Source organism: Triturus cristatus, chromosome 7, assembly GCF_964204655.1.
Source record: "Triturus cristatus chromosome 7, aTriCri1.1, whole genome shotgun sequence".
Classification (NCBI taxonomy): Eukaryota; Metazoa; Chordata; class Amphibia; order Caudata; family Salamandridae; genus Triturus; species Triturus cristatus.
The window spans coordinates 312,773,608-312,800,278 of record NC_140590.1 but is presented as its reverse complement, the minus strand read 5'-3'; the positions used below and the strand labels follow the sequence as shown (position 1 = coordinate 312,800,278).

Below are 26,671 nucleotides of genomic sequence, written 5' to 3'. Positions count from 1 at the left end.
TGGTTTGTTTGCCTTATCTTTAACAGATATGTGGTAGAAGCTAGAAGGGCAGACAAAGGATGAGGCCTAACAACTAGAGCGGTCAACGCTAAGCTGGGGAACCAGGTTGGAGTCTCAGCAGAGATGCTCAACTTTCTGTGATTTTGGGCAAGTCGCTTAATCTCACCCTGCCTAAAAAAAAAAAAGAAAAAGTGAATGTGTCCGTCTGTAACACAACTAGTGTTCTGATACTTTCAGATCTAGTTTGTACTATATAACCCTCCCCCACCCCCAAAGAAAAGGGCATGCTTGCTTTTATTCAATCAGGACATATGACATTTGATGGACTTCTTACCTAGAATAAGATTTACATGCTGTATCCTGAACTCTGGTGATGAAAGGGGGATATGTGGATTTTCAGTGTTGCCTTTCATCTCACAAGGAAAGTTGATCCAGAGATGTGGACCACCCTCCAAAAATCACTTATCTCCTTTCCTTTTCCTTGTGTTCCTGTGGATCTCTAGGATGGTGGCTTAATCGGAGTGGATGTGATTGGTACTGTTTTAAGTTTTTCAGGTGGTAGCTGGGTCTTGGTCCTTTTGTTGGTGACTTATAGAATCTTTAAGGTAATTTTGGCCTGCGACAAAAGCCATTGAAGGCTTCTGATTTGAAGGGAGGGCAAGTGCATGTTAACGTGTCAGCTGTTCATTATTGGAAAAACCAGCATTGGCAAAACAGAAATGTGTGGAAATGGCATCCCCTACTGTATTGATTTGTATTGATCGTATTAAAATATTTGCTTCCAGCTAATTTCAAGATTCCAAACAAATGTGGTTGATTTGTGCTTTGCTAATTCTGAAATATTTGCAGAGTTCATTTACAGACATTTAAATTTTAAGTAATTTCAATTTGAGGTAAAATTTAAGACAAATGAAAAGACACTATCCCTCATATATCTTAAGGCATGTGTCAAGTAAGCTCACAGTTTGAGCTTGGCTGGTACACGCCTTTGCTTGCACAGTGCTGTGCACCCATGTGCACAAATGCATTGCGATCATGTGCTGTCCGAGGGCGATCTTAGGCTCCTTCTTTGCAGTACCCTAACCTGCAGGGCCTGTCGGACCCATTGCAGCCTACTCTATCCCGCACTATCATGACATAACCCAGAAAGCATTGAATACAGTACCAAGAATTCAGAAAAACAGACCAGAGGAAAGGCCGCTTTGCCCCCATGTTTACCAGATGCATCCCCGGGTCACTAGGGCGGCTACCCACCTGAGCTCATGAGGGTAGTGCCAGGCTCAAAACATCTAAAGGGTTAGTATAGGGCAGAACAATGTTTGGACAAGGCAGGCTCATCAAAATAACTACTGCTCCAACACAAGGATTGGGAAAGCAAGTCAGGACTGCAACCTCAGTAAATCTGAGAGACTGTATGACGTCAACAAAGGAGCTGAACCTGCCCAGGCTGTCGGACTGTCAGAGGCACTGATCTGACATATGACTGACACCATACCATCCCTTCCAGCCTATCAGAGGCACTGATCTGGCCACTGACTTTCGGTTTGTTCACCCTGCCTTCACTCGTGTCCTACAGTAGCTGCACTGTACACATGGCATCTAGCAGTATAATCCTCAACTTTTTATGCTGGCCTGTTTCCGTTGGTTGGCTGTGCTTGGCTTTGGGGTCATTTTGCAAGCAGACCAGTTTGAGGATTGGGCACATTTTTTATTTGTTTCTAATGTTTTCTTCACACTTGTGCTTTAAAATGCTATATTTGGATTATTATTTTTTTCAACAATGCAGTAAATATGTGGCGTAAAAAACACAATTAGAATCCATTCCCCCCCCCCCCCCCCCCCCTTCTTTTGCAGTTCGGCACACTCGCTTCGCTCGCTCGCTCATTATAGTCAGGTAAAAAAAATTGCGCCTCACCACTTTGAAAATCCAACATCCAGGAAAGCTAGATTCTTCTTACTGTGTGCCAGAGTGAATTTTATGTGAGGGCTACGGTTGTTTAGCCACTCATGAAACTACTTTAGTATTGACTCAGAGCTCTCCCAAAGGCACCACACATCGTCTCCGTATCTAAACCACTGTTTGATATGAGCACTCTATAGGTTGTTCCAGTGCACAAATTGTTGCTCATATCTCAAATTTGAAAGAATTGCGTCGAGTGGTAGCGATGCTACTTTCAGAATGAATTCTGTTGGGACCCGATGAGGTCTGTTCCTTGACTACAAATATACTTCCATCGCATCCAGCCCATCTTGCTGAGGGATTGTGTGTACAGAGATGACACGTCCATAGTTGCCAACACGTGGATATCAGGGTCAAAAGGAAAGCCTTCGATTTTATTAATAAAATCCATAGTGTCCCACAAGTATGAGGGAACATCCAACAGCAAAGGTTTAAGGAACACGTCCACGTATTTGGACAATGGTTCCAAGATAGACACTGCTAAGTGTAGCGCCATCGCAGGGGTAAATCCACAGATGCACCATATAATTGTAAATATGGTGCAGCTTTGTGTTACCTTCATTCAATGCCTGCGACTTCATGAGTTCCTCTTACAACACATCACTACTTCGAATCCCATTCATTGATGGTACCCCACCTTTACTGCATGCTCATTTAATTTTACACATTCATGTCATGTTCTTCCGGGTGCCTCATCTTTACTTTCAGTTTTTCGGCCTCTGCATGAACACGGATTTCTTACCACTTCTTTCCAAAAGCGTTGCCTTCAGGATTGTACCTACAGAGCCGGAACTTCCGGTCTCTTCTCTCACGCTCCGATCTTCTGGGTAGCCCCCTCTCTCCAGCCCCCACCTGTGTCCCGGTTTGGGGTTTTGCTTCTTCCCCTTTACACATTTCGGATTCTTCTTGCTGATCCTACTCTTAACGCACGCACTTGACCTACTTTTTACACATTTGAATATGTTCTTCCTCATGCCCTGCTGGGTGCTTTCCACAGCCTAAGCTTTCTTTTTCGGATAACATTCCCTGCAACTTCGTCTCTGGACAGCCTCAACCGTGCACAGGATTAACATTATGCCAGCACTTTAATCTACGCTGATTATCATCTTATTTTTTTTATATCATATGCGTATCTGTCATGTTCTATTTTTTCCTAGCTTGTGTTTTCATATGTGCACGTTCAATTAGTTGCTTGTATTGTCCATTTCATTATAGTTTCCTGGCCATGCCAGAGCACTTTTTTCAACATATTTAGACATGCTGCACAGCCACACTGCTGTATCACACAGCTAAAATAAATACGCAAACCCATGAGCTTTTGCAATTCAGGCCCGGTTCTAGCGGGTGGGCCAGGAGGGCCAGGCCCACCCAAACATGAGCCTGGCCCACCCAAACAGGAGCCTTGGCCCTCGCAGTAACTGCATGAAGGGCAATCGAAAAGAGCCACTTGAATTGTTTTTGTTCCTGTTCTAGGAGTTGCGTGATCGGGCCTGGGCTCTTTCTCACAGGCACCCCCATCACGCATCTCCTTTTAGAAAGGTGGGCTGTGTCCCCGCCCACCCGTGCAGGTACCATAGGGGCATGGCAAGAGGACAAATCCATTCTCTGGCCATGGGAAACCTTTGCCTTCTGTCCTGCGGCATGGATGTTTCTGTTTCTATTCAGTGCACGAGAAAAGAAGGGTGTTTATCCTGATTCACCTTTCCTGGCCCCTGCAGCTGCTTAACAGACCCGGCTGGGAAGAGGAACTGAGCAGGTAAGAGCATGTGTGGCACATACTTCCTGCATGCTTCCTTTAAACTGTTTTTATTATTAGAATGGCAAACTCTGCCACAGATGCAAGACAACAATAAAAACATGTCCAGATATCGCCAGTGGTTTATTATCCTGCTGGAGAGCAATCATTTGTCTGTTGGTAGTTTTGAAATGCAGATACACTGTATTCTATGCGGATAGCTCAATGGGTTACTGTCTTTTGTCACAGAGATCCTTGTGTTACTTGCAGTTCAGAAGTTCAGAAGTTACAATTTGCATATTAGAGACCTAGTGGCTTTGACAATGTTTGTTTAATATTGGAGTCAAAACAGTTGCTCTCCTGATCCTGTATAGAGCTGATCCTCTTGATGTATTGTAGAAGACAGTAGAGAAATGGCAATTTCTTTACAGTTGAAGCATTGCTTTCGATGGATGGATAGCTTTTATGCTGGCTGCTTGGGGGCGTGATCCACACCACAAACATCTATGATACGATTTGCAATTGGAATTATCTCTATTCTTGTCCTTGGCCATAGAACTGTGTGAATCCGCGGAAACTTGGCTTTTGATGGCACAGACCCCATTAGCTGGTGAATGTATATCTCCTACTACCCTGACAGAACTTAGAGAGACTTCTGTATTTTTAGCAATATCGACAGTATCTTAGAGTGTCACATTTCTGTCCATCAGAAGCTGTCTCTACTATTTTATTGAAACAATACACTGCAGTTTGATCTTTTATTCAGAAATCCAATATCACATCAAATTCATATTAACTAATGCAGATACACATAAAGCTGGCAAATAAGAATCATTAGGTTCATTAGAAAGCTGAACATTGGTATAAAAGGAATGTTTATCACAATAAGGGATTCCTCAGTAAAATGCACATTAAAGCTGTCAATAGTTTCTGTCTATTCTTTTTAATCCCAAGCTACCATGCACTTGGGTGAGGGACACTTAGGTAGGGTCTGTTAGAAGGTGGTTCTGACTCTCTGAGCCGCCCAGATTTTTTGCTTTTTGAACACCTAATATTTTAGCTTTTACTGTGGGAGAGCCCATGCTGTGTGATGCGTCTACTGTTGACTCTCTGTCTGTACACCCAGTGTATTAAGTCAATGTGTCACATAAACCTCATGCAACAATGTACCGGTAAAGTCCTGTGAAAGCCATGTAACGAGTAATCAGTCGTGTCATAAGAAGTACAACGTAAGATTAATGATGCCTATTATGAACACAGTCCTACCAGTATGAATCACCTCACTAAGTGCGCACTCACCTTTACACAATGTGTCCTCTTTGTTAATAAGAATTGTGGGCGATGGAACTTTGTTTCCTATGAAAAAACAAAAAACAAAAATCACTGAATTACTTTAATGCAAAAAGAAAAATAATCTAACCTCGCTACTTCCTAAAGCGGTGAAGCATATCCCGCACGAGTGTCCTGAATGCTACTAAGAATCACAACAAATTATTCAATCACGCATTGGAAAGTCAGTCACGCCCACGCAGCATGGGTCACTGACAATAAAATAAAACCATCACATAAGCATGTAATAGCACGATGATTGATATGAACATGCATTAACATTTGATATGGGATCCTATGGGTCCAAGAGCACGTCAATGTTGATCGGGATAAACCTGGGCAATTGAGTTTCTCAAAGTATATCCTTATGTGGAGTTTGAAATTGTTTATTTTCTTTTGAACTTATAGATTTTCCCCTGAGGAAGGGACATTCACGTCCCGAAATGCATCGGGCACAGCATTGAGTGTTTATATTAGATTGTATATTGTGTTATGCATTTTTATGAGTTGAAGATTACACTTATATTATGTTGTATTTTCAAGGAAATATATGATATTGGATATATTGGCACATATATTGTGTATGTTAGAGCAATGATTGCAACAAAAAATATGTTTGAATAAAAACAAATGTTCTAATGGAATTAGAACTATAGGTTGATAGGTTTTGAATAAAGAATAGCGTGAACAGTGCGCAGGGCATCCAAGTCAGTGAACTTGTCAAACATAGACTATGGCAGGTGTTCCTATTATAAATGCTTAGTGAGATAATGGGGAGGGCCGCTACTCGGATGGTGCCAGTGGGAAGGGTCCTCACTCCAGGTTATGGTCAACCCACTGCATTTGGGGGTAAGATGATGTCCATACATGGGAGTGGAGGCACTAGACCCTCCCCCCTTCTGGAGGGGAGGAAATGTTATGCATAGTCACAAAGTAATTCCAACAGCTTATGTATATTTGTAAATTGATGCATGGTATTGAGTAGTGTGTGTGTGTGTGTGTAATAAATATACTCTTCCTTCTTGTAAAGAAAAGTATATACTGGACAATCAATTATTGAATGTCATTTCTGCAAACTCGTAAATGGCGATTACTAGCCCACACCACCTCCCTTGAGTAAGCCTTAGACTGCTCTGCAGCGCTACCCTCTGAGAATCAAGCCCTACAATGGGGTGTTTGGTTCCTTGTGAAGGACAAATGTAGACATAATGTTTGTGCAGGCCTCAAAAATAATGCCTCATTTTCGAACAGGGTCAAAGTCCAGAATAGAGGTTGCAAAAGTATTACACTTACCAAAAGAAATATGTGGTGCTTTTTACAAGGAATAAAAAAGCTTCCAGCAACAGCTTGAACAGAAAGCCTTCCCTCGCCTGCTCACAACTTACTGTCAATAGAGCAGATATGCAGGCCCTGCCCTCTTCCTCAGTAGCGAGTGGAAGAGGCAGAATTATGGATCCTTGCACTGCCTGAAGAAAGTAGGAGTGACTGCCTTTGAAGAGCACCACAGCGATTTCTTAAGTCCAGCCAAAAGCAGAGGCACGGTGCTGGAGACAGCTGTGATCCTGGTCTTCTGGATACACTAGCAGACGTGGAGCGGTAAGGGGACACCCTACTAAGAGGAGGCAAGGAGACCCCTTGCTAAGGCAATGCTGGAGAGGCAAGGGGACCCCCTGCTAAGGGGATGCTGGAGAGGCAAGGGGACCCCCTGCTAAGGGGATGTTGGAAGGGCAAGGGGACCGCCTGCTAAGGGGAGGCTGGAGAGGCAAGGGGACCCCCAGCTAAGGGGAGGCTGGAGAGACAAGGGGAGCCCCAGCTAAATGGAGTCTGGAGAGGCAAGGGGACCCCCTGCTAAGGGGATGTTGGAAGGGCAAGGGGACCCCCTGCTAAGGGGAGGCTGGAGAGGCAAGGGGGACCACCTGCTAAGGGGAGGCTGGAGAGGCAAGGGGGACCACCTGCTAAGGGGAGGCTGGAGAGGCAAGGGGGACCACCTGCTAGGGGGAGGCTGGAGGGAGTCTCAGAGTCCAGCAGGCAGGGATATCATTAGAGCACCAAAGATCGTGTAGGTGCTGAGGGCCGGAATCGCTGGCAAAATGCAGAAAAGGCACGAGTCACAGCTGGTAGTCATTCCTTTAATAATCCCCACCATAATACCTGCACTGTGGATAACGGTTCAGAATCCCATGTATCACACCAGGAGTTGGGCTGAGAAACATAAGTGGTGTGAGTACACTTTATAGGGCAACAGACATAAAGAAGAGAAACACTGAACGAAACATTTTGCTCAAGCTACTGTTTTGGGCTTTGCTATGCGGGACTATGCTTATAAGGAGTAGTAGTTCTGTGGATCATAGCTCATGCATAAACACTCAGTTAGTTACGGCTAAGGAAATCATTAAAAACTTTGTGAAGTTGCTTTGGCCCCACTTGGCAAGCTTTTCTTTTTTTCGGAAAGAAACCTTCCTCGAAGCCTGGTGTTTCTCCCGCATCTAAACAGAGGAGGTGGGGTGTCAGTGAAACACATGTTTGATGGAACAGAAACCCTGCCAATTCACTGGAAGGCTCCCGAGAACATTGGCAAGCCATGAGTCAAACTGATTGACTGCAACCTCCATGGAAGAATCCAGAACGGGGCGAGAGTTGTTCGATATGATTTCACAACCAGACAGATTACGTTTGGACCAAGGGTGGTCAGCTAAGTTATGCATAGAAGTGAGAGCAGGGCACTAAAAGGAGGGGAGAGCTCAATTTAGAAATATAGAGAAATGGTCCGACCAGGCTAATGGAGAGGAATGAAGAAAGGCAGCTTGGTTGGGAGAAGACATCAGATCGAGAGTGTGCCCTGCTTCACGTGTAGGGAGAGACCAAGAGCAGAGAATGAGTCTTGGAGACTAGTACTGTCTGGTGCAGTGCCCAAGTCTAACCGTAAGTTGATATCCCTAACAATGAATGCAGTGGCACCCCCCTCCCTTTTCCAAAACATGATGAGTGTCTCATCATCAAAGTCTTTATTTCGGTTTTACAGTATGGCAATAATCGGAATAAAAGGTACTGTAGGTGTAAATACTTCCTATACAGGCTCTTTATAGTTTAAAAAGAGATAAAAATTAGGGTAAAAAACTTATCACAAAGATACAATATGTACATAGTGCAAATTTCAGCATATTTCAATATTTAAGAGATACATCCTAACATCAAAATTAAAATGGCAAGCAATCCAAATATTTACAATCCAAAGTGCTAATACAAAATACACGCCCATCTGTTCAGATCATTTGGGTTTCAATTCATTTACTTACTACAAGTCAATAAAGTCAATAGTGCCCTCCTTCTAATGGACCATAATTTACCCAGAAATGTTGCTATTGCACAAGCAAAGAATGGTCTTGCATCTGATTTCAGGATACGTAGGGCTTCTGACGAGTGTCTGTCACTGTGCCAAGGTCAGCCCGAGAGACACTCATCATGTCAGCATCAGACAGCTGGTTGCTTTACATGCGCTAAAGTGTAGGCACCTGGCAGAGTTAACCAAGCTTTTCTGGGCTGAGGATCTCACAACCCTGAGGGCTGTGATATCATCAGCGCAGAACAGCAAGGTCCTCTCCCTTATGACTAGAGGGAGAGTGACCAATAGAGTCATCCCTGGATACTTCTTCTTTTAGCTCTTCAGTGCAGTGGGCGGATAGTCTATCAATGACGCCTCATTAATGATGCCTTGTCACACAGTGGGATGGGGTCAGCAAATCTCACTGACCCAAAACCTCTTTTTGGTTAGTTAGGGAAGGTCCTCCTCTCATTGGCTGACCCATGACAAGGTTAGCCAATGAGAGGAGGCAGTGGGATCTTCAGTTATTGACTATCCTCACAAATCCTCCATCTCCTTTTGTGCTTCTTCCTCCTGCCACCCGCTGGCCCTACCTTTACCACTCTGGCCATGTAACTGCTTATTGAACATTTGGGCGCATGCTTGTATGTACCAATATATGTGTATTTGCGTGTGTGAATAGATGTGCGCAACTGTGTGTATTTATGGGCTTGTGAATGGTTGGTATGAATACGTATGCATGCTTGTGAATAGATGAGTGTCAATGAGTATGCTTGTTGATGGATAGATGTGAGTATGTGTGTGCACTTGTGAATGGATGGGTATGCAAGTGTGCTTGTGGATGTGTAGCTAAGAGTATTTGTGCCCTTATGAGTAAGTTCGTGGAAGTGAGTGTGCACTTGTGTGCCAAGCAATGCCTGCTTAACTATTCGTAAAAATTAGTCCAAAAAATGTCAATCCACCAGTGAATGAATGCCCAGGAAGTAAGTGAGTTAGAAAATCAGACATATCTGTAATAACATGGACATGGAGCATGGCCTGCAATAGATTAGTAGACTGAAAAGTAAGCAAGAGGGAGACACTTGTGAACCTGGTACTGCAGGAATAATCACCCGCAACAAGTCGGGGATATGTCCTCCACTCCTATCTTTATTCCACCCGGAATAATCAGGAAGAACGTCCGGGGTAACGATGGACAGAGCGTTGCCTCACGCCCTGAGTTGTTACCAGGAGTGGAGGGTGTTATCCCCGACTTGTTGCGGGTGATTATTCCTGCAGTACGTCTATCTTTGAATACGCAGGTACACTAGTTGGTTGTATCGTTCCTTTCTATTCTTTTGCTTTGTTACAATTTACTACTTCCCTTTTTGTTGCAGTAGTATCATCGTATGGTCCTGAAGAAAGCCATGATCATATTGTCAGATCTTAGTTGGCTGAAACATGTAGACCGCATTTGTTATTAGCGAGTTCAGAGACTTACCGAGAACACGCTATCGTGTTTTTTATTCCTTGACACCCTGAGATACTGAATAAACATATTTTTCTTAGGGTAGTCAATTTTAATACACTGTTTATACACACTGCACGTTCATCACATTCTCTTCACCACACTTCAGGTAGCTTCGTCGATCTTTAGGAGATCTAGTCCTCTGTTTTCACACTTAAAACATCCGTGAGCTCCTCCTTTTGACACTAGCAAGGAGTTGTAGCTCCTTAACTGCACCAGGTGTGGTTAAGAGGAGGTCCCAAATGATGAAGCATGCCACTTCGGTGGGTGATGGGACTTCGTCCTCTTTAAGAGGACTCTTTTTCACAACCATGTTGTCTTGTCGTTATTAGCTCTCAGTTCTGCTTCATGAGACCCGCTGACTCTTTGTTGATATAGGGAAGACAGTAACCCCATATGCCAGAAGGGTCCACAATGCCAAAGAAGTTAAGGCTGTGTCGAAAAGGTCACTGGCCATGTGCAGAGTAAGGTTGGCGACCCTGTGTGTTAGAAAAAATAATTTTGCCTTGTACTGCCATCATCGAGAGGAGAGAACAACCTGGTGACCTGTGCGTACTCAAGCCCCGACTGAGTGCTGGAACTCAAGAGAGCATACTCTACCACCTGTGGGAGGAATAACAAAACACTTACAGTCACAATGGAAGCAGTTCCGTGGAGCCCCAGCTGATGACCCTGAAGAGCCATGAGTGCTACTCAAGGTCCGCAGCCACTGCAGCCCTCTGTGACGTCTGATAGTGAAACAATCCAAGAGACTCCTGTAGTGCAAACCCTGCAGGAGCCAGTAAGACTGATCACATGGCCTAAAGGTCCATGGGGAACTTGTGCTGCCACATAGGGCTTTGGGTGCAGGAACACTTTATACTTTTGGAAGAAACAGGGTTGACCTCCTGAGACTTGGACTGCTAGTGTGACTTAACCTAAATGTCGTCTATCGTGAATGGAAATAACCACTACCGTTAGCAAGAGGGAAGTGGGACTCAGGGACCTGCCTATTGAACACTAGACCCCTGATGTCAGGAGGGGCACAGTAGCTCCTGCTTGTCCCGTGGCCCTTTGAAAAAGGTTCTGCAATGATTACTGTCAATATCTCGATTTTCTCTCATCTCTGCCAGTGCTGGAAGCAGAAACAATTTCCCCTGATTGGCAGCAAAGTAAAAATGTGATAGTAAAGGTTTTCCTTAAACATAATTGGAGTCTGATTCATAGTTTGATGGACAGGGTACCTTGTCAAAAACTTGACAGATATCCTATCTATTTGTTACAAATGCCATATGATATATGCACTTGTAATAAGGCAGATGGGATATGCGGTACGTTTGTATGGAGTAATCTGTCTGTCAAGTGCTAAATCAACCCGTATTTTAAGGGAGGTGGGGGGTTAAGCAGAGCTTAATTTTGTCTGAAAAAGGTGGAGTTTTTAAAAGGGTTGTGCACTACAATGAGTAAGTATGAATTATTTTCAATATGTGTGATCTCTCTGATTAAGGACATGTCCTTTTACACGTGGCCTAGAATTGCATTGGCCTCTTTCTACTGGACCATTTCTTCCTGGTCTTCCTCTTCATCCTGATCCTTCTGCTTCTTTTCATCATTGTTAGACTTGGGGGTCTTTAGTTGGCACAGGTATGCACTTGTGACAAATAGGGACCCTCACCTCTAGTCAGGGTAAAGGGGTACACTCCTAAAATAACCCCTGCTCACCTCCTTGGTAGCTTGGCACGAGCAGACAGGCTTATCTCAGAGGCAGTGTGTAAAGCATTTGTGAACACATACAGTAATCAAGTGACACACTACAGATGGACAGCACACAGGTTTTTATATCAAAAATAAGTATTCTTGATATAGATTTACCACAAGACCATTAAATGACAAAAATCCACAATACTGTTACTTTAAGATGGTAGAATTTAGCTTAAGTCTCTTTAGTTCTTAAATGCAACACTTTAAGTCAATGTACCTTTTAGATGCGACACGCAGGGCAACAAAAGTGTTGCAACGATGTTGATGCGTTGAAGATTTTGGTGCAAAGAAATAAAGACGTGAAGATCTTCCACATGCGGCACGCTTCTCCGATGTTGCTCGAAGACTCGACTTGATGCGTCAGCTACAGTGGCAACACCCCTTTAAGTGATGCGACGACAGCGGCTTTGGTGACGACACTCTTCTCCGACGTTGCGTGACGCTTCCGCTCGATGCGACGACTGCAGCAGTGACACCCCTTTGTGCGATGTGACGACAACTGCTCCGACGGCGGCACGCTTCTCCGTGGATGCAAGGCGCTTTACTTGATGCGGTGCAATACGACAGCTACAGCGGTGTCATCCAAGATGCGACGGCAGCGGATGCGACGGCGACACGCTACTTCCTCGATGTGAGACTCTTCTCTTGATGCCGTGCAATGCGTCAGCTACGATGGCTGCGATGGCGACACGCTTCTTCGGCATTGTGAGACCCTTCTTCGAAGATGCGAGACGCTTCCGCTCGATACGACGCTGCAGCGGCGACACCCCTTTACGCAATGCGACGACAACAGCTCCGATGGCGGCACGCTTCTCCTTCTTGAGTCGCGCTTCCAGCTCCTTGCGACACGCAGTCCCTCAGAAGGCCCCAAAACAGTAGCAGGCACTTCCAAAGAACTCTGGGTAGCTGGTGGTTGAAGTCTGTTGTCCCTGAGACTTCAGCAGGAGGCAAGCTCTTTTCCACGCCCTTAGAAATCCTTCACAAGTTGAGCAAATGTACACACAAAGTTCCTTTCTACTCTCTTTGGCAGTAGGCAACCCCTGCAGACCAATCCCCCAGTTTCAGGGATAGTCTATCCTCAGTTTCTTCTTGGTTCTTCTCCTCAGCAGAGGTTTCTTCTTGTTTTCCCAAAGTGATCTAAATTCTTGGGATCAGGGTCCCAATACTTATACCCCAACATCCTTTGTCCTCTGAGGGCAGAGGGGCCTGTGCCTTGTTCAACCCAGTTCTGGTCAGTCCTGGAGCACTTTGTTTACCTGACTCCTTCTTTCCTTTCAGAGTGCAGGGCAGAGGCATCAGACGCACCACAGGAGGTGGAGCCAGCATTGTGGAGGGAAGGCACAGCCCTATTCAGGTCCCAGGTGCAACTCCTCCCTGGATGCAGATCTCTCTATTCACCAATGGGCCACCTCACCCTGTCTCCTGGAATTCCCCAGCCCTGTCACTCAAACTCCAGACAGGGAACACACAGCCTAGCAGAGGCAGGCTTGAATGGTTAGACAAGAAAATATCTACTTTCTAAAAGTGGTATTTTTAAACACAGAATGTTAAAACCAACTTCACTAAAAGATGTATTTTATCATTCTGAGTTCAGGCATAATAAATTTGAATTTCCACCATGTTCCCTGAGTCAGTTAGGATTATGAGATGTAATAACCAAACTGCCCATTCTGGCCTATGGCGAACAGGTAGCCTAGCAATAGTGAAAAACGAAAATGGCTGTAATTCACTATTAGAACATGCCACACACACCAGGGAATGTCTTACCTTATACTTACAATGCACCCTGCCCTTGGGCCTACCATAGGGGTGTCTGATATGAAGAAAGGGGAAGGTTTAGGGACTGGCAAGTGGGTGCACTTGCCCAGTCAGCATGACAGTACCAGACTGCACGCAGGCTCTGCAATGGCAGACCTTAGACACATTTTTAGAGGCTGCTTCTGTGGGTGGCACAACCAGTGCTGCAAGCCCACCAGCAGCATTTGGATTTACAAGGGTCTGACAGGTAAACCACACCAACCAATCATGGAATCACAAATTCATACATAATTTACAATAGGGAGCACTTGCACTGTGGCACTGGACAGCAGTGGCACAGTGCCCTGAGCAACTCACACCAGCAAAAACACCTGAGGCAACAGCAAAAACTGGAAGGGAGACCCACGCCAAGGTGCCAGGTCTAACAATCATCCCCCTAGTTCTCCTTATCCTGGCCTTCTCTGCCATCTGATCCAGCCTTCTCCTCCTCCTGCCTTTCATCCTGGTGCCCAGCCTAGTAAAGGGTTTCTTTTGGGTACTGGGCCAGTTCAGGACCTCCCTGTCCTGGTCCTCCTGGCCATCCTCATAATTCTGGCTTCCTTTTGGCAATGGTCATGTTTCTCTCAGTTTTGACCCTTCGTCTCCTACTTCTTTTTTCTAATGTCTGGTCCCCATGGTCTTGGTTGAACTTGTCTTGAAGTAAGCCTTCCTCCTCATCCTGCTGTTATGTCACCTGGTCTTGCTTCTGGTACTCCTTTTGGTCCTGATTATTCAGATCCTGTGACTTATGGTCTTCTTTGCCTCTTTCCTCATGACTTTTTAGTCTGAGTCCTGTTGGCTTTGGTCCTTCTCCAAGTACCAGTCCTGTTATTTCTGGTCCTTCTTCTGGTCACACTGCACTGGCCACTGTCATCCTCTCCCTGATCCTCCTGTCCCTCATTCACCTGGTCTTCCTTATCTTGGTACATCTAGCCTTGGCCCCCTAGTCTTCCTCCTCATTATCCTGGTCCTTTCAACCTTGGTTCTCTTGGACATCATCCTTCTGGTCCTGGCCCTCTTAGTCCAGCTTCTAGCGATCCTCTTGATCTTACCATCCTGTTCATAGACTTTTTGCACCTTAACGTCCTTGTCATCTGCGTGCCTGTCATTGTGATTTTGATGCTCCATGTTGTTGTCTACCAACAAACCATGAATTAAATCTCAGTCCTTTTATCCCTTATCCTGGTCCTTACCCTCCTGGTCCTTCTAGTCATAATTATCCTAATGTGAGTTCTCCTCAGATGTGTTTCATTGTCCTGTTATTATTGCCAAGTCTCCACATGGCCCTGGTCCACCTGGTCTCACTTGTCTTGGTTCTTAGCGTGGTCCTCCTAGCCCTGGTTCCATTGATCTTTTTGGTCTTCCTTGTCTTGTTTATCTTTGCGTTCCTCTTGGTCCTAGTTGTCTTGGTCCCCCTGGCTTTCAAGGCAATCCATGGTTTTTCTCCTGGTTTTTGTCCTCCTCTTTCCATCCCTCTAGTTACGTAGATAGGCACCAATCTCAAGCCCTTTTTTTGCTTTTAAGCAGCTGTAGGAATCCTATTAACATTTTTTGCTGTCTTGATAGCCTCATGTGATTAAAACACACCCACCCACACACCCACAGTCAAACACACAAGCACACAAGCGCAAACACACACACACACACACGCGCACACACACACACACACACACACAAGCACACATGCGCGCACACACACACACACACACACACACACACACACACGCACACACACACACACACACACACACATATATGTATATTACCTAGAGGCAGTTGACACTAGGTAGTTGTAGTTAGGTCTGCTTTTCCATAGGCAGAGCTTTTTTTGATTCGCTATTAACTTTGGCCCCGTTTGCAGTTTCTTCACAAAACGTTTCCACAAAAAATGTTCATCCACCTCAGCTCCTTCCTGGAAAGTTTTGGGGTAATCCGTCAGGTGGGGGCGAGAAAAAAGGGGATTTCAAAACACAAAACCCCCATGCATTTTCCATAGACTTCTTGAGACAAGGCCACAGTAAAAACGGCGGAACAGAATTACACGAAATTCGACAGGAAACTAGATCTTGGTCCACAGATTGTGCTTTTTGTGGTTTGTTGTAAATCTGTGTAGTAGTTTTGAGATATTAAGGGTAAAATAAAATAGATATTTGGAAGGTTGGGCTCGCAATTGTCTCACAAGTGTCTAGCAAGAGTGCAAATTAAAAAATGCAGCCCTGTGGTTGGGCAATAGGTCTGTTTTTGCTCTGAGCACCCTCAGCGCCGCCGAACACCTGCTCTTCCAGATCCACACCGACCCCAACACCACCCTCAGAGGAACCCTCTAGGGGTGGGCGGAATTTGCGTAATCGCGTTACGCAAATCTCCGCGAAACGGTAAAAATCTCCGCGAACATGCAGAAATTCCGCGAACACGCGGAATTGCTTGTTCACGATACTTTTTTCCTGTTCGCGATCGCTGTTTGCGTGCTCGGGGTGAAATATCTCGTGAACACGCATATTGTGAACGCGAACAAGCAAAAAATTTCGCGAAGTTGCGGAACGTAGATTTTTTTTTCAATTTCGCGTTTTCCGCGGAACGCGAAATTACCCAAATTTCGCAAATTCCGCGAACGGAACGGAATTTACCGCCCAGGCCTACCGACGACGACATGATGATGACATGCTCGACCTGGCTGGCTCGATCGATGTTCTTAAGCCGGGCTCCTCGTCGACTCGTTACCAAGAGGACTGCAGCAGTGCACAGCGTGGCAATACCAATGAGAGCATGCATGCACAAGCCCAAACTGGAAAATTCTGGAATTGGTCTTTCGACTCCTCCCCCAGACCCCAGCAAACCAATCACTTGAAACAACAACAACTGTTGCTGGGTATGGTGGAGGAGACAAAGGCCACTGCCACACCCCCACAAACTCTAAGCCTGCCGGAATGCTCCACCCTCGGCCATTGGAATTAATGGAGGGCCTCCAGCTCCGCCCTGGGCCAAGGGAATAACGCCCAAAATCGAAATGCTATTCTGCTAGTTAGACAAAGGCTGCACCCACCAGTGAGTCGTCACTGCCCTGCTTTCTGGCTCTAGGTCGAAGAAATCTTCGCCCAGCCAAAAGCATGTGCAGACACTGCAGAGCAAAGGCCATACCCCCACACCCCCCCAAAGAAAACCCCAATTTTGTACATGTTTGTTCACTGAGCACTAGCAGCCAGCACAATTTATTCCTAGCTGCTCAGTGTTTTTCATCAGGCATTTTTTTTGTCCCTCAGGGTGGGAGGGCGACACCCATCTCGCCCCTATGCACCAGCCACCACTGGTCATAATGATAAGTATCTGCTCCTACCACAAATCACCATCGTAGACTCAGTCACAGCTGCTGCTAGGAAACCCTACGACTACACAATGCTGTTCTGCATTCAAGGAACAAACATACCGTGGGAGGCGGGGGAGCGGCCATCAGCTAGCACAGGGTGGCAAGCATCCACAGGCTCGCTCGTGTAATGTCCCCGCGCCTAATTTTAAAAAAACATGAATGTAATGCAATTGGTGCTTTTGTAAGGAGATGGTGTTCGTGCTACATATTATTGCGGCTGGCAAGAATGAGAAAAAGCGGCAAACAGGAACTTATTCACAGCTGCTGTTATGAAACCGCTCAGAAATACGTGCCCAGGACCACACAGTGTCTGCAGCGCATTCAAAAAACATGGTTGTATGATAAAGGCACACATGGTAACCATGCATGCCTCCACCACACAGCCCAAACCACATATGCGTCTTAACCACGCATTCCTTTACTGCGGAATTTTGAGGTAAAGGCATTATTTTATTTATTTTATTTTATTTGATGCATTTTTATATAGCGCGGACTTTACCCGAAGGTGTCAGAGCGCTTCACAATAGGAGCAGTAATGATACATAAGGAGAAAAATTACAAGTGAGCATGTTACAAAATCAAACGTTACGTTCCATGAGGCAAAAGTGACATTTGTCATGAATAATAAAGGGGTATGTGTGGCTAAGGTCGCCACTACCCTGACCCCTCCACCTCCTGCGCTGTCCATAAATCCTGCCCCTTTACAAACACTACCCCAACCCCTCCACCCCTCATGCAGACTCTCCCATTCCCCTTCCAGTGCCCTAAAGCCCTGCGCCTTTACACACAACTCACGCTGTCCTTTAAACAATCCCAACCCCTTCCATTGCTCTGAGAACTACCCCGACAACCCCAGCCCTAAAAACAACCCTGACTACCCGTTCCCCTCCCCTGCCCTAAGGTTTAAAACCCTGCCCCATTACATACACTACAGCACGCCGTCCCTAAAACTACCCAACCCCTTCCACTTGCCTGAAACCTACCCCAAGCCCCAACCCTAAAAACTACCTGACTACTCATTGCCCTCCCACTGCCCTGAGATCTACCCAGACCACCCCACCCTAAAAACGACCCCAACAACTCTCTGTCCTCCCCCTGTCCTAAGGCCTAAAACCCTGCCTCTTTACATACACCACCCGACCCCCACGATTTCCCAAAAATTACCTCGACCTCCCAGTCCTAAAAACGACCCCCCTGCCCCACTTACCTCACCGCGTCTCTTGCTCATGTCTTCCTGCTATTGTCTTCACCGTCTTCCATCTAGCCAGCACCTAGACCGCACACTGCCCTAACCTCACATATGTGTGGTTAAGGCATATGCGTGGTTAAGGCAGGGGTAGTAGCGCTTCCATAGTCGTAAGACAGCAGTGTTCTGACTGTTTCCCAAGAAACATATCATGGGAGACCGGGTGGGGGAGCGGCAAGCAGCTAGGACAGGGCGGCAAGCATCCACTGGCCCTCTTATATAATTTCCCTGTGCCTACTTGAAAAACAAGCATTTGCAATGCAATCGGTCTCGCCTTTGGGACCTTATATGTATTTAGCTTTGCAGCACATTAGCCTGGGTGCTGAAACATCTACTGTTGTTTAACATGGAGGGATAGTAAGCACCAAACTATGTGACTCGCCAGGTATGGGAACACATGGAGAGAATTATTGCCTTTCAGCGAGAAATGGAATAGTCCAAAGCTCTGTTTTTAATATAAAATCACGGCCTTCGGTGGTCATATCATTAAAAATACAAGATTTGAAAAAAATATTATTGTCTACGGGTGCTCATTAGTTAAACCCCACCAACCCAGTAGAAGACTCAGATCGACAGATGCCGCACTGGCAGCAGTGCCCGTCATCAAAAGATCCCGCTTCGGTGGTTGCCTCTTTGGTTTCAAGGCATTGAAGTTGTGAACACCCTGCCCCTTCACCTGAGATGAGAACTTATTTACAAAACTTTGAGGAAGAAACTTAAAATGTGATTGTTAGTGCCAATCTAAGTTTTTGACGTCCTCGTGGGTTGTTTCCACTTTCGGTCCAGTTTTTTCTTCTTCCTTTTTTGGAAATTTTTCTCTCTTTCTCTTTTGTGATCTTTTATGACCTCTGCATCTGGATAGGGCAATCCTATCCTGGGGCGATCAGTTGGGAGCAACCATGATGCTTTAAAAACTTTTAACATGTAACATAACATTACAAGCATTTTCAAGAGCAAACGCTCCCAGAAGGACCTCCCCTCACATGCAAAACTTAAACCACTCAGAGAAAACAAATGCAGCCTCTGCCCAACCATCTACACACTAGAAGTTCAATATTCTGGTGTGTCATTCAGATTTTCACTCACAACCAGACACTGAAAATACACTTATGAACAGAATGACAGAAATCCTCAAGGCACATTACAAAACCAATGCGTTATCAATGATTTTGTAGAATTTGACATGTTAGACCATCAAGTACGATAAATCACCCGGCAATACTTGCCACATAATCAGGGACTAATCAAACCGGGTCTTTGTAGATCCCTATTTGCTCTGCTTAAACGTTAAATGTATGAACATTGTTCTCTTATTGTATATTGTTTGATTTAAACTAAAAAAAAAAAAAAAAAAAAAAAAAGAACAAATTTCTCAGCAAGCGAATAAGGAAATTCATCCTTACTTTGGGGGCGATTGCCGACCACCGAATTAACCATAACAGGACTAATAACCACCGCGTGGTGGTCTGTAGGTTGTCCCGCAACAGCAGGTGCCCCCACCTGCACGGTGCGTGACACGTACTGCACTAAAGCCCTATGAACAGTAATTAGGGCTGTGTGAAGTACCCGCAACTCAGCCACCGCCACCGTGAGATAGCGGGGATGAGGCGTAAAACCGGCCAGCACCGGCCATGTGGCCCCTGCAATAGACAACGGGCCCATTCTCGCCGGTGCAACCGCATGGGAAAGGGCGCCATTAAACCAAATAGTATGCTGCCAGGCAGAGATTGGTATTTCTTGTGTCCTATATGGGGTATAGACCGCAGGCGGCTGCGTGGCTGTATACGTGTGAAACGTACCATCATCATCCTCCGCTGGAAAAGTCACCCATGAGTAAAACAACTCATACGGGTACGACGCATCAGCGCTCACCACAAAAATAACAGCCATCCCATCATCTGGCACCCCATACGTCGTCAAATGACGGCGCAGAGGTGTACGACTATGCGCGGCTATGTCAACCGCCATAACGACACACTAAAGAGTATCAACGATATCAACAGTAGCACTGGGGTTCAGAAAAAATAACCTTTTTAATGATCAAGCTTGAAAGAACCTATTAGTCGAAACACAGGTAGGTTAAACCGTCACTCCCGTTATCCGGAAACCAGAGTGAGGGTGTTGTGGACTAATACAAGCACTACTAAGGCGTTTCAAATCAATAGATCAAACGTTAGGTGCGCCATGTTGCAGGGATTCTTCTTATGCACAGAACTATGCGCAGGAAACCAGGACCTCAGTGAATTGTAGTGTACCAAAAACTCACCTCAGAACCCAGAACCCCTATCCGGCCAGCATCAGTGTCCCATTCGTTATACGAGTATTATCTCGGCGGTCCCAATGTATAGACAACCCAGAACAAGCGACTTAGTGTATATCTCAGGAATGGTGGGGATCAGAAATACCTGTTCGTAATTATTCTCATATCAGTCCACAAAAGAATAAACAGAGACATGGTAAAAGTTTAAAGAGTTTATTTTATTAACCTCTTGTCCTAAGATGCAGCAGTTTGGCTAACATAAGCAGATAAACGATTAAAATCAAAACCATCAGCATAGTTACAATACCATAGAAAATTAAAGGAGTAATCATACTAAAATGACAGTGGAACCAAGCCACCTTCCTTTCGCTAGCAAACTAATAGTATTATTATTAGACTAGTAGAAGGTCTCTAGGCTTGAATGGGGAACCCCATACCGTAAAGATCAGCTCAGGGCGATCACATCACAGGATCAGCTAGGCTCTGCTCCTGGGAAAGCTCTTCTTCCGAATGTGTGTAAAAAACATGCAACTGCAATATTAAAAGCACCCGACTTTCAGGTATTCGCAGCTGCGTGTGTGTTATGGCTAAATAGTGGGCCGATCAACCTGAACTCAACAACATGCACCGTCTAGCGCCCCAGACTGTTTCTTTACACGGTGTACAGACCAAGGTCGCTGCTCCCTGTTGAACAACAGACAGTTCTCATGTGAAGCAAAGTCGAGTAAGCATTTCTTAATTAATAACATGTGACTACAGTGTCGTGTGCAAAAGCAGCAAACGCGGCAAGATGGCTTTCTAACATCTAACGCGGTTGTGCTAACTTAGCATTGTACATATATAGATAAGGATCTTCACTACAGGGACTTATAAGGGTACCCCAGAATCCAATCTGAAGTGTACCTATAGTACTTGTAATCAATTTAAGAGAGAACGCAGATAGGCTGGGGTCCTGAATAGCAGGATCCCAGGCAGACTAAGTCGAAAACCAGCAAAACACCAGGAAAAAAGTGGGGGCAACCATGTAGTCAGATTCCACCTTCCTACACAGATCACAAAGTGCAGCTAATGTAAATAGGTCAGTGGGCTACTGCTTTTGTCAGAGAGATCCTTTTGTTACTTGCAGTTTATAAGTTAAAATCCTAACATACAACAGTGAGCTATTAACTTTCATCTAAGAGCTGCATACAACCTGCAAGGTATAAATTAGAGCGTTATGTTTTTCCCCCCAGTCTTTGATTATCCTAATGTTGCAAAAAGTGTTCTTTTGGACAGAAATCAATTCTGATTATTAAAGAGAACCCCCAAACATGGTATTACGTTTTAAAATTCTGAGTTTATGTTTCTCCAGACCAATCACTATTAAACAATACGGCCTAGTAGTATGGTTGTCATGTGACTCCTACACCTTGTAGTCCTTAGTCTTATGTAAAATTTTCTATACAGTGATTTACACACATATTGATTGTCTCTGAGTAATGTGTGTGATGTAAAGTGCTCTGACACCCTACACTGGTATGAGTGGCGCTGTAAATCAAATTAAATGCATCTGAGAGAGAGTGTGGTTATGGAGACTTGAGGGGCACTGTTAAAGGGTGGTAGTGAGGGAATCCATGACAGAGGTGGTCATTGGGGGGCACTAACGAACATTAATGCACGGGGCACCACCAGTGCTAAGGCCGGCCCTGCCCTTGAGGCCAGTCAGCCTCACCCATAGATGGCTCCATTGGCCTTGTTTCAGCAGTAGTAGCTGCAACTCACCAGGGATTGGCAATGCAGAATTTGGCACGCACACCAAACTAAGTTTGCAAACTTCACAGTCTCTCTGCTTCATTCACAAGCACTTTTAACATGTGCTGCTTACTGTGGGGTCACTGGAATTAAATATGCAGCAAAGGAGGACAAAATTATGCCACAGTGTTGACTAAATTATGCATTTAAAAAAAGGCTGCAGCGTAATGCAGTATATTTTCTGATATTTTATTATTTTGACGTGTACATATGCTAACAGTCTTTGGAAAGATTTTGCCTTATTAGCACCAGTGTAACATACAAATGCAACAGTGAGAAAGATGATCAGTCAACCTTTGCTATAAGCCATCCACTCTGCAGCAAAACAAGTCACATTTTTTGTTAACTTTTGGTACATTTGAGCTATAAACAATGTATTAGTTTAAATGATCAGATCATGCAGCAGATCTTGCATTAGGAGGCAAATATGGCAGAGCCAGAGTTATATAGAAAACATTTACAAACTAGGATATTTTGCCATTCATGTTTGAACTGCTGTTGTGGAAAAAGGGAGAAGTGCTGATGATAAACACCATGGCTCTGCGAAAAATTGCTTGTGCTTCCACATTTTATCGTATTTGGGACATTCTGTGATTAGAAGCATATCCCACTTTGTGAATGTGTTTTACTGTCAATAACTCATTATAACCTTATATAATCATGTGTATCCATTTGTTGATTAACTGGGCAGTAAAATGCCAAACAAATACTAAAAATTGGGATATTTGCGCATTCTGGCCACACCTCTGGCTCCGTCCACTGAGCCAATCCTTGGGTTATTCCCGCCCTCTGATTCTCCGCCCACAGCTCCCCTACTTTTTTTCCCCCTCTTCGACCACTGCATGAATGCCACCATTGAAAGCACGTTTTGGGCACGTCCGAAGTCGTAAACCTGAGGGCAAGCTTCGATCTCTGCCGAAGGGGCTAACCCCTCCCGAGCAAGTGAAGGCCAGGGGTGAAACTGGGCCGTGTTCCGAACTCGTTGCAGCTTCAAAGAAAAACAGCCTGTCCACGACGCAAAACGTCTTGTCGTAAGGAAGTACAGCGTTTTTGGATGGGGTTTCTTTTCGCTGGACGCAGCTGCTTCCTTGGTACAGGAATTGTTCGAAAACTTAAATGCGATGTTTAATTAGTGCCGGTGGCTGCAGGTATCGGGCACTGCACCTTGTTCTTGGGGGGGCCAGGACACTTATTTTTCATCATCAGACTTTGACCCAGGACAAGAAAGAGAAAGGGGGGACAAGGAGGGTGGAGAAACAATGACATAGAGATAAAGCAGGGATGAAAAAGAACCCACAACAGTGAGACAAAGAGAAGAGAGTGCAGGTTGGTGGAAGAAAGAGAGAAGTGGTGGAATCAAGACCAGGCATTGTTGCTTCCCAACCACATCAGCATTCATCAAGTTGGCATCTGGGGGACCTAGAGAACAGTTGGGGGCACACGCACACACACACGTGATAATATGTTAAGTACAATACACCTAGAAGAGAAAACGTCAGTATTTCACTCAAATGTTTTGAGTGGACTTTAGTAAGTATGCAAGGTCACCGGGTGTGTCATACAACGAAAGAGTGAGCACAAGTACAACAGGTGCTCCTTGATTTGTTGAAGCAAGCGGGGGTGCGCAGGTAATCGAAGCAAGCGGGGGTGCGCAGGTAATGAAGTCCAAAACACGGTTGTAGTTTCAAAACCTTTGTTTCAACGTATTCTTTTCTTTATTTCAATATAACATACAACTCAGCCAACTCGTTTCGTTCCCACAAGGAGAACTTCATCAGAGGTTAAATGACAGGATAGTCTTAATCCTTACGTATCACTATCCAATGTAATTCCTCCAGTTGATTGCACTGAATGATATTGGAATTACCATGGCATTATCATGCCCGTAAGTGATAAGCCTGCTGTCTATAACTTCTTGGTGTCCTAGCAAGAAACCCCTTCCAGGCGGCGAGTTTTCCTCCCCGTTCCCCCATGCTTGTTACCACCAACTGCGCGCTTTCCTTTAAATCACAACTTGACCACTTCTTTGGTGCCTGAAAAGGTCACAGTTTTATTTTCTAAACAAACATTTTATTTTACATGAAATCTTCATATTTCAAAATTCAAAGTTCATGATCATAGTATAGTTCTCCAATGTCCATGTTTAACTTTCATCTATTGCTCATTGAATTTCTCTATTTGTATCCTGGACCAAGCCTCCTCAATTTCCTGGGAGAGGAGGGAGGGGGCCTCTTTCGCTGGGTTTCGATGCACAGGTCTGGGCTTCAACTTGCTACTGATTTGGAGGGTGTCCTTTTGGACCTGCCCGGGCTTCAAGTGCCGTCCCGCTCACCCTTTACCCTTTCATGGGCCCTCCCTTCTCCCAGGGGTCCCTGCCATTTGGCATCCCAAGGACCTTACTTGAGTATCAACTCTATTTTTCTGAGGCTGGGTCCTTGCCATCTTCTCCCTCTGCACCCCTGCTATAAGGCTTTCCAAAGGTCCTGTGGGAGTGTCACCTCTATTCTCTCTCATGGCTCCCTCAGTGCCCCTGCCGTGAGGCATCTCAAGGACACTGTGAGAGCCTTCCATCTATCTTCTAGTAATTTTGTTCTCTACTAGCTTCCTCGTGTTTGCTCCACCACGCTCTATACGGTTTCCCGATCGGAGGGAGCTCCCCCTACCACGGCCCTTCCTTTGTGACCTACTTGAAACCCATTTGTTCCAGTATGCCTACAATGTTCAGTAGGAACATGTCTATTCCTACCCCTGTGAGGTGTTCTCCGTCTTCCAGGTGGTACCCTGGCAACCTCAAGTTTATGAACCTGTGATGCACGAACCCACATCCCTGAGACTTGCATACTTTGGCCATGGTAATATTCAGCTTTCTTCTGGACTTTTCCACTGCCCCCAGCTCCACCGCCCCCGCTAGGCCCTCCATGCTATGATTTCAGAAAATATCAGTTCCGCCGGGTGGATCAGGCGTGCCAGTGCCGTGAGACTGCTCTGCATGCTTTCTAGCAGCACTCGCCTTCTCAGTGCTACTAAGTCATTCCCGCCCAGGTGGACTACTACCGCATCCGGGTTGCCCCCTTTTTTCCATGCTTCCCGCGCCGCAGGGAACAGCTGGTCCCATTTCATCCCCGGGCGCCCCAACCATTCTATGGTGGTGTCCCGCAGCCATAATCCGCCGACCTTGTGTCTGGCTACCGCCCATTTTTGCGCCTGCGACACGTAGCAGTGTCCCAATATCCACACCTTCTTCTGCGAGTCTCTTGGACCTGGGTGGGGCGGGAGAAAATTGTGCTTAGTAAACCGTGGGGTGTATGTATCGCTTAAATGCGTTGGATGTCCAGCGCCCTATCCCCTTGATCAGCCCATCCTCCAGACCTAGCTCTGCAGCTGGCGTGGCTGCCATTTTCTGAAAGAGTGTGACCCGTATTCGCGCGCGGGGAGATCTATCTTCTCCGGGGTTTTTCTTATTACCGCTATGAATTGAAAGCGGCTAAGGAATGACCCGTCCCTGTGCCTGAAAAGCCACCCCTGGGACTGCTCCCTCTCCCCCAGGAGTTCCCTCAATAAGCACACCGCGCAGACGGTCCTCCTACCTTGGTCTGTTTTTGACCGCTTCAGCTGTATGTCCATGTGGGCCTCTTTTATCTCCACGTCTTTCCTGTGGATGCAGGCTGTGTCTGGGTCACTAACCGATGGGGCTACTAGCTCGCTGACCCTGTAGGCACAAAAAAATGCCATTGCGAATGCTGCATGGAATAGGGCTCCCTCGTACTGTGAGGAGCACACCTCTGGTAATGCCCCCAGTATTTCTGTCAGTATTTTGACATGGATGGGCCACCTCTTAACTTTGCTTGGCCGTTGCAGGCGCCCCCATCCCTTCATTGCCATTCTGCATTTGAAAGCCCTGGTGGGATCTGCTTGATCCTCTAATTTTGAATAATATGCTACTGCATTTAGGTGCGACTGAGCCCAAGTTTTTGTCTTTCCTGCCCCGAAGCCCACTCGATGAACCTCATGACCTCTTCCTGTGATTCCCATTGGTTCCCTTTCTAGCCCCGTTATATCCCTGAATGTTTCCCAGCACTTACTGTAACGGTCTCTTGTTCTCGGGCCAGTTCATTGCTCAGCAGTGTTTCCAACCCTGCTCCACCCATGCCCATGCTTCCTCTGGCATTCTGTTCATCCTTCTGTCTGCTACTGGGGTGAGTTCTTTGAATTTGTCCCACTGAAAATGAGAAATGGCATCCGCAACTGAGTTTTCTGCTCCTGGAATGTGTTGTGCCCAAATCGCAATGTTGCCCTGCAGCTGGCAGCCCACTAGTCTTTGCAACAGAGAACCCACTGCTGGGCATTTCGCCGATCCCGAGTTAATGGCCTGCACCACTGCATGGTTATCTGACCACAGTGTAATTTGCCTGTTCGCCAGTTGCTGGGCCCAGATGTGGAACGCCACCACTATAGGAAATAACTCAAGCAGTGCTATGTTTTTTGTCAGACCTGCGCCTTGCCACTCCTCTGGCTATTCTCCTGCTGTCCAGACGGGTCCCAGTATTTCCCCGAAGCCGTACCCCCCTGCTGAGTCGGTGTAGAGCTCTAGCTCATGCGCATTTACCCAGGGCTTCTCGC

General features: G+C 45.8%; 1 protein-coding gene across 2 annotated transcripts in view; it reads right to left on the bottom strand.

Annotated features, from left to right (window-relative positions):
• LOC146809543 (galactoside alpha-(1,2)-fucosyltransferase 2-like) overlaps positions 1–26,671 on the bottom strand; it is a 169,142-nt gene that overhangs the window by 26,992 nt on the left and 115,479 nt on the right. For both annotated transcript variants that reach the window (XM_085614350.1, XM_085614351.1), the window contains one exon: positions 4,995–5,051. The gene's annotated coding sequence lies outside the window, so the exon portion shown is untranslated. The remainder of the gene's footprint in view (positions 1–4,994; positions 5,052–26,671) is intronic.